Genomic DNA, 6,905 nt, shown 5'->3' with positions numbered 1-6,905 from the left:
CAAAATAGAGTTAACTTCATTACACATAAAAAGTGTAATGTGTAGTGTAAATATTCTATCAAGACGCTCGAGCAGAATTTAATAAATTTTAACAGGGCATCCAAGCCTTTTGAGCCAAATAAGTTTTTGGGGTTGAAGAAGAAAATAGCAAGAATTTATAAAGACATAGCTTTTCTAAAGCAATGTGTCAAATATTGAATGACTCCCAAAAGTCATGAGACTAAAATTAGAACTTTGACTCCTCCTTTTCTCATTAAGAAGATGGAATTGAAATGGATAAAAAATAGTATAAAACTTCTTTATAGTAATTTAAATTTAGTCACTTTAGAGTACTACTCCCTTAATTTAAAACTGGCTAAACTGGCTTCCCTTTGGATTCCTAGAATTTCTAACCAAAGTAAAAGTTGCAGAACAGTGTGAGGAGAAAAGAAAACGAAAATTGGGTGCAAAAATGATTAACCAGTTATTTTTACGAAATGAGAGTAGTAAAAAGACAACTAAGGTAGAATATATAGATAATTTTGTGGTCAATCGATCTTCGTGCGAATTTTCAAAACAGCAACATAATCTTTTGAACAAAGGCCTTAATTTTGCTGTTTCTTCTAAACCAAATGTTGAACAGGCAATCATTGATGTTGAAGTTGCAATTTCTCAACTGCACAAATTGGTAAAGTGCGTACATCCTTCTTGGATAATTTAAAAAAAAGTTCACGTCTTGAAAATAATAGCACAGACTTACATACAATCAAAGAATTGCGTGATAAACCTGTTTTCTATTTAAAAGCTGACAAGGGGAATAAAATTGTTGTTTTGAACAAAAATGATTACGATCAACAAATGTTGAAGAAAATTAATAATGGCCCATACAGAGAGTCAACCCTCTTGCCGACATATTGAAAAATTTTGATTTTGAATTCGAAGTAGCGGGGCTCTAGCTGATCCAGCAGAATCCGGTCGCCACCCGGGGCGTTCAGCGATCTACAGTTCCATATACCGAGCTTCCAATTGTCGTCCTTATTTCATCGCCTAGGTCATTGCCAATTGTTCCGGTCTGTATTAAATTTTTGATTGTTCGTATTATTTTAATGTTTCGGCATGCTGCCTCACTAGGGCTGCGGTTGCCTAGTCTCGCGACGGGGCTGCCGTCTTGGGTGTAGCTGGCGAGACGCCGCATTTCATAATTCAGCTGTCCGTTCCGGATCAGACGCTGTTTGAGCCGCCCATAACATGGGGAACAGACGCTCGGACAAGCTGCCCTCCTAAAAGAGCAGCTCCCCCTTCCCTGTCAACATACGACCAAGTTCCCACCGGTTCACCGATCTTGCCTTGGTTGCTCGTATCTCAGTCGGTACCACGTGGAGTTAGGGATAGGAGTTGCTGGGCATTATGCTTTGGACCACACTGGGATCTATTTTATGCCAACTAGTTCGGGTGTACTGCTGGTACGCACTGCCCAGCCGTTTACCAACCCAAAAAAAAAATCATTCACCTTAGATCCAACCGAGATGTGAGCCGGACCTCCAAATTTCTGAAGCAGTTTTAATTTATTTATATCTAATATTGGCAAATCCTAATTACACAGAAGTAATAGGAAAACGAATCCTACGAGCTATTCCAATTAGTGGCCTTTAGAAGGGGTTTTCAGCAATTTTGAGCTTAATTTGGGATCATTTTGTTTATTTTGGTCATTTCGGGCCTTCAAAGGTGTTTTTGGCCATTCTGAGCTCTTTTTATTTGGCCGTTTTCTCACCTTCAGATGGGTTCTCGGCGATTCTGAGCCTAATTTGGGATCATTTTCTCTTTTGGCCTTTAGAAGGGTTTTTTTTACTATTCTGAGCTCAATTTGGGATCATTTTCTTTTTGGCTTTTAGAAGGGGTTTACGGAAATTCTGAGCTTAATTTGGGATTAATTTCTTATTTGGCCTTAAGAAGGGGTTTTCTAGGATTGTAAGCCTCATTTGAGATCATTTTTATTTGAACTTTTCTGGCCTTTAGAAGGAGTTTTCGGCGATTCTTAGCTTAATTTAGAACCGTTTTTGCTTTTTTGGCTTTTCGACGGTTCTGAGCTTAATTTGGGTTCATTTCCCTTTTTGGCCTTTTCTGGCCTATATAAATTTTTTTCCATTCTGAGCTTATTTTGGGATCATTTCCTTTTTTTTGGCCTTTTCTGGACTTTAGAAGGGGTTTCCGGCGATTCTGAGCTCAATTTCTTTTTTGGCCTTTTTTGTCATTAGAAGGGTTTTTTCGGCCATTCTGGGCTTAATTCAGGATCATTTTGATTTTACTCTTTTCTGGCTCTTAGAAAGGTTTTTCGGCCATTCTGAGCTTAATTTGGGATCATTTTCTTTTGGCCTTTTCTGGCATTTAGAAGGGTTTTTCGGCCATTCTGAGCCTAATTCGAGATCATTTTTTTTCTTGACCTTTTCTGGCCTTTAAAAGGGGTTTTTAGTCATTCTGTGCTCATTTTCGTTTTTGCCTTTTCAGGCCTTTAGAAGAGGTTTCTAGCGATTCTGACCTTAATTTGGGATATTCTACTTTTTAAGAATGCTAAACTGGAAATTCACTTTTATACGCGTTATATTGTTTGAACAGATTTGAAGAAGATGTAATTTTAGACGTCTTCTAAGGGGACAGTTCGATCCCCTTGGGTAATATTAATTATATTTCAATTGAATTCAAGAACAAAATAGGTCTCACATGCCGGTCGAAGGGATAGCAAATCATTTCAACACTTATCATTGATCAGTAAAACACATGCGAAAATGTAAATAATTCTAGGACTCCGTTTTTTACACATTACAATCATATCTAGAGCAACCTTATTCCCTACATATCCAATCTTGTTGATCGGATTCTACTTTTCACGCCTGTAAAACTTACAAAATCTTCTACAACAGTGCGAAAGAACGGAATATCTTGTGAGTACAAAAAAAACTGTGAATAGGTAGACCTTATGCTGCGTAGCGAATTGAAATGGGAACATAATCAAGCTATAGAATTAAATTGAGTTTATTGTTAATTAACACAAACAACATTTATTTTGTTAATCCCAAACGACATAAATCTGCCGCCAGTAGGATGTCTGTTTGCGAAAACCAGTAATAATGGCTTTCTTCCCTTTTCCTGATAGCAGCAATAGCCATGTGGAATGACCGAAAAAATGTGCCTTTATTTAATTACACGCTTCTTTATTCTGTGCAAATCACTGTTGTGCTAGAAATCATTCAAAATGCAGAGCTTAACCATTGTCGCTGCTACCAGCCGTGCGGAGCTGTGATATCTTTATGCTATTCTGTTCACTTCAGGTATGAAAATATGTTTTCCTGCACTACCGCACTATACCTCCTCCCTCTCCTTTTATCCAATAACTCTCACACAATACATGAACCGAAAGTCATAGAAATACCGTAGCAAAATATTGATTCCTTGCTGCAGCAAGGAATCCCTGCCTCGTCTCGTCCAAAATGTCGTTATCCTAGATAATTCCTGGAAAGAAAGACCAAATTTAACACTCCACAAACGTTCAATTGAAAGAAGGCTGATGGCTGCCCGCTGACGATTTGACAAGCAAATAAAGGCGAAGAACTGAAAAGAAGAAAATGCTCGCACACATACACATTGCGAACAAAACTCCAGATTACATCTGTCACAATAAAGCATTTCACTGTCCGATCTCGAATGAGAATCTGATAGTTGTCGTTGGGTTGCCTGCCGAAGATTGGGTTGAAATATTTGAAAACGACTCCTTTCGAAAGGAATGTTACGAAACGGGAGGAATTTTCTATTTTTCTTGGTCTACAATCTTTGATAAAGGTGTTGCATGCCGATAGCTCGGGATAAAAGAAAACGGCACCTAATCTACTTAGCAGGGAGGAAGGAAATTTTTGCCCTTTTACAGAGAGGAAACTTTGAATTACGAAGCATCAAGGAGATGTTGGTCCGAAAGTGAAATTTAATATTTTCTGCGGAAATTTAATGAAAGTGAATTTGGACCATAAATTGAAGTGAAATAAAGTTAGCGATCGTTAAACATTTCCGAAATACAGGACAGGTTGTATAAATCTTCCAGCATTTCGTTATCGCTAGCCACCAATCTTTTCTGGATTGCCTCCTCCGGGCGAGTCATACCGGGTGAACCACATCGAATCTGGCGCAAGCAAATTTCCAATGGATTGCTTTGACGAGAAATGGATACAACTTTAGAAACAGAGACAACCAAAAGGAGAAAGAGTGAGCGAGAGGCAAATGTGAATTCTCGTAAAACAACATGATGGCTAGCTGCTTCAACATGCCGTGGCTGGAAGAGCAAATATAAATCTGTAAAGATTGTGAAACGAGCAGACCACCACCGGCGAAGGATGCTGCAGACTGCAGCACAAGGAAGGTAGGGAAAAGCTGCTACGAGTCAAAATATTTACTTTAGGATGGAAGGCGAAGAAATTGCGTGCGATCATGATGGTGAAGAAGAAAAAAGGAATAATGCAATATTGGAAGCGTAAAATAATAAGAAATATGTCCCAGTTGGTGATTAAAATTAATTGCTTCGAAAGAGAACGCGCTTTGTTTGGGTTAGAGCCTGGGCAGGAGAGCAGCCGGGTGGTCAATTGCACGTAAAATTGCATGAATAGAGCTGATTGATTGAAGGCCATTGGAAAGGAATTTGTTTTATGGATATTTACTCAATTTAAAGTTTTAGTTTTTGACAATTGTGAAACTGCAATATTTTCAGGTAAAACACTTTCAAGTCTGTGTCATTTCGATTCCAGAGAATTGTTATCGGAATATTAAAAATACCATTGAATATTACCCCCATTAGCCTTTGTCTAATCAGTATCATTATTTTTTAACTATTTAAAGTTAACGCAATAGCAATCAAATCAACATCCATCAAAAGAATTATTATAGAAGCCTTGAACCTCTCATAATATTTGAGTTTTTCGCACCACCAGGTTGACTAAGTTATTCGAATAGTATTTAGATTCGAAAATAAAGCACATTCCAGATTATGATAGTTGGGCATGTAAGCTACAGAGATTTTCTGGAGCTAAAATCTAGTTTACGATATTTTTAGTAAAAACTATTGAAGTGAATATTTCAATCTGTATTCGATACAGTTCTATCAACTTTAACACGAAACTGGAATTGGTAAATATCTATGCAAATTTCTATATTTAAAAACTGAAGTCTTGTAAGCAATATGAAAACATAAAGCATAACAGTTGATATGTAGATTAAAACACTACAAACGAAAACATACCTAAACTAAAAAATTTTCACTCTATCACTGCACATTGGGCCAGGAATAAAATCCAGCAGGAAAAAATATTATGCTCTCCGAGTTCATTCAACCGGTTTATGGTCATCTACCATGCTTTTTGATATGTTTGGTGTTACAATTTTGATGCTTTGATCGCAAAGATGGCGTTGTGATAACAACAATTTTTTACACACTTTAGATCTGCGCTTTCCGATAAAATTGTAGACAAGCTTGTCATTTCTGCTCAAAGAATCACTAGCGGTCAGAAGAATATCAAGCGATGGGCACTGATGGGCAAAGCGATGCACTTACATGAAGAAAGCAGTGAATCGTTTGTATCTTAGGAGCTTACAAAAATAATCTGAAATATTCCTCTAGGGAGATAAGAAATTGACTTTCTCACACGAAAGGATAATACGCACAATAGCCACACAACAGAGATCACTGTAGTGCTTTTTACTGTGTACTGTGTGTCTCTTTAGCATACATCAAATGAGGGGAGTATCTAAGTAGGAAAGTATGTTTGCTCTTCGGACGCTATCAAATTTATCTCCGCAGTACGCATCACGGTGTACTTCTGTGTATTCTCACTAGAGTGACTCGGCACTCTTGTTTTGCTTAGCTGAGATGTCAGTTGGAAGTGTTTTAATTTTTCTGTGAGCGGCAGAAACATAGCACAATACAGAATAAAGAAGCTAGGTGCGAGAATTTGGCGAGTAAGAAATGAGCGGGGGATATTCAGTCTGCTCTTTCCACCTATTTTAGGAAAATAACATGCCTGGTTACAGATCACAAAATGTTATGATATTTAAATATACGAGCTATACGAGTTTTTGGAAAACTGGTCTGAATATCATTTCTGGTAAAAATTGAAAATATACACATTTCTTTAAACTTTTTATCTCAGCTCTCAGCAAATATTAGTAAACCATGATCTTTCCTAGAAATTTTTGAAATATGTGTTTTTGTGCTTTTAAAATATTTGAACTTTTTTTTTTGTTCACACAAAAAATATTTGAACTTGATAGCAATCAATTTGATGTTTCATATACAGTCATCCCAGTATTTTGTTTCGCAAGCAATCTGGTCGTTCACTCAATACTCGCAATTATTATGATTTGAGGCAATCCGCGTAAAAAAGCCGCGTAAAAAGCGACCTTTTTTTAGAAAGAGAACTATGTTCAGAAAATGACAACGGGCGTCCAACACTATTTTCAAATTCCTGAAGAAAAATATTCAAATACTCCCTGATATTAGGTTCATAAGTCTGAGCTGATTTCCCAAAACTGAAAATTGGTGTCCGAACGTTTGGTATAGCGAAGGTTTTTCTTCTGCCCTGGAAGTTATTCAAAACTTGAAAAAAATCTGGAGATAGTCCCCGTATCGCTAAATTGTTAATTAATTCATGAAGACTGATGTTCAACTATAAGGATGATATTGATATTGTTTACACAAAAAAAGTAAAACGAGAAGACATAGCAAGCAATAATTTTAACTATCAGAGATGAGCCTAGGCTATTGATTATGTAATTTGAGTGTAATTTGAGTTTATTGTAAGTTAATCGTTACCGTCGAAGATGCTGATGAGGTAATCCATTTTCCAACGGAGTTTTTTAACTCACTCGACCCAATTGGAATGCCTTCGCAT

This window comes from Wyeomyia smithii, chromosome 2, assembly GCF_029784165.1.
Source record: "Wyeomyia smithii strain HCP4-BCI-WySm-NY-G18 chromosome 2, ASM2978416v1, whole genome shotgun sequence".
NCBI classification, from domain to species: Eukaryota; Metazoa; Arthropoda; class Insecta; order Diptera; family Culicidae; genus Wyeomyia; species Wyeomyia smithii.
Note: the sequence above shows the minus strand (reverse complement) of the source record.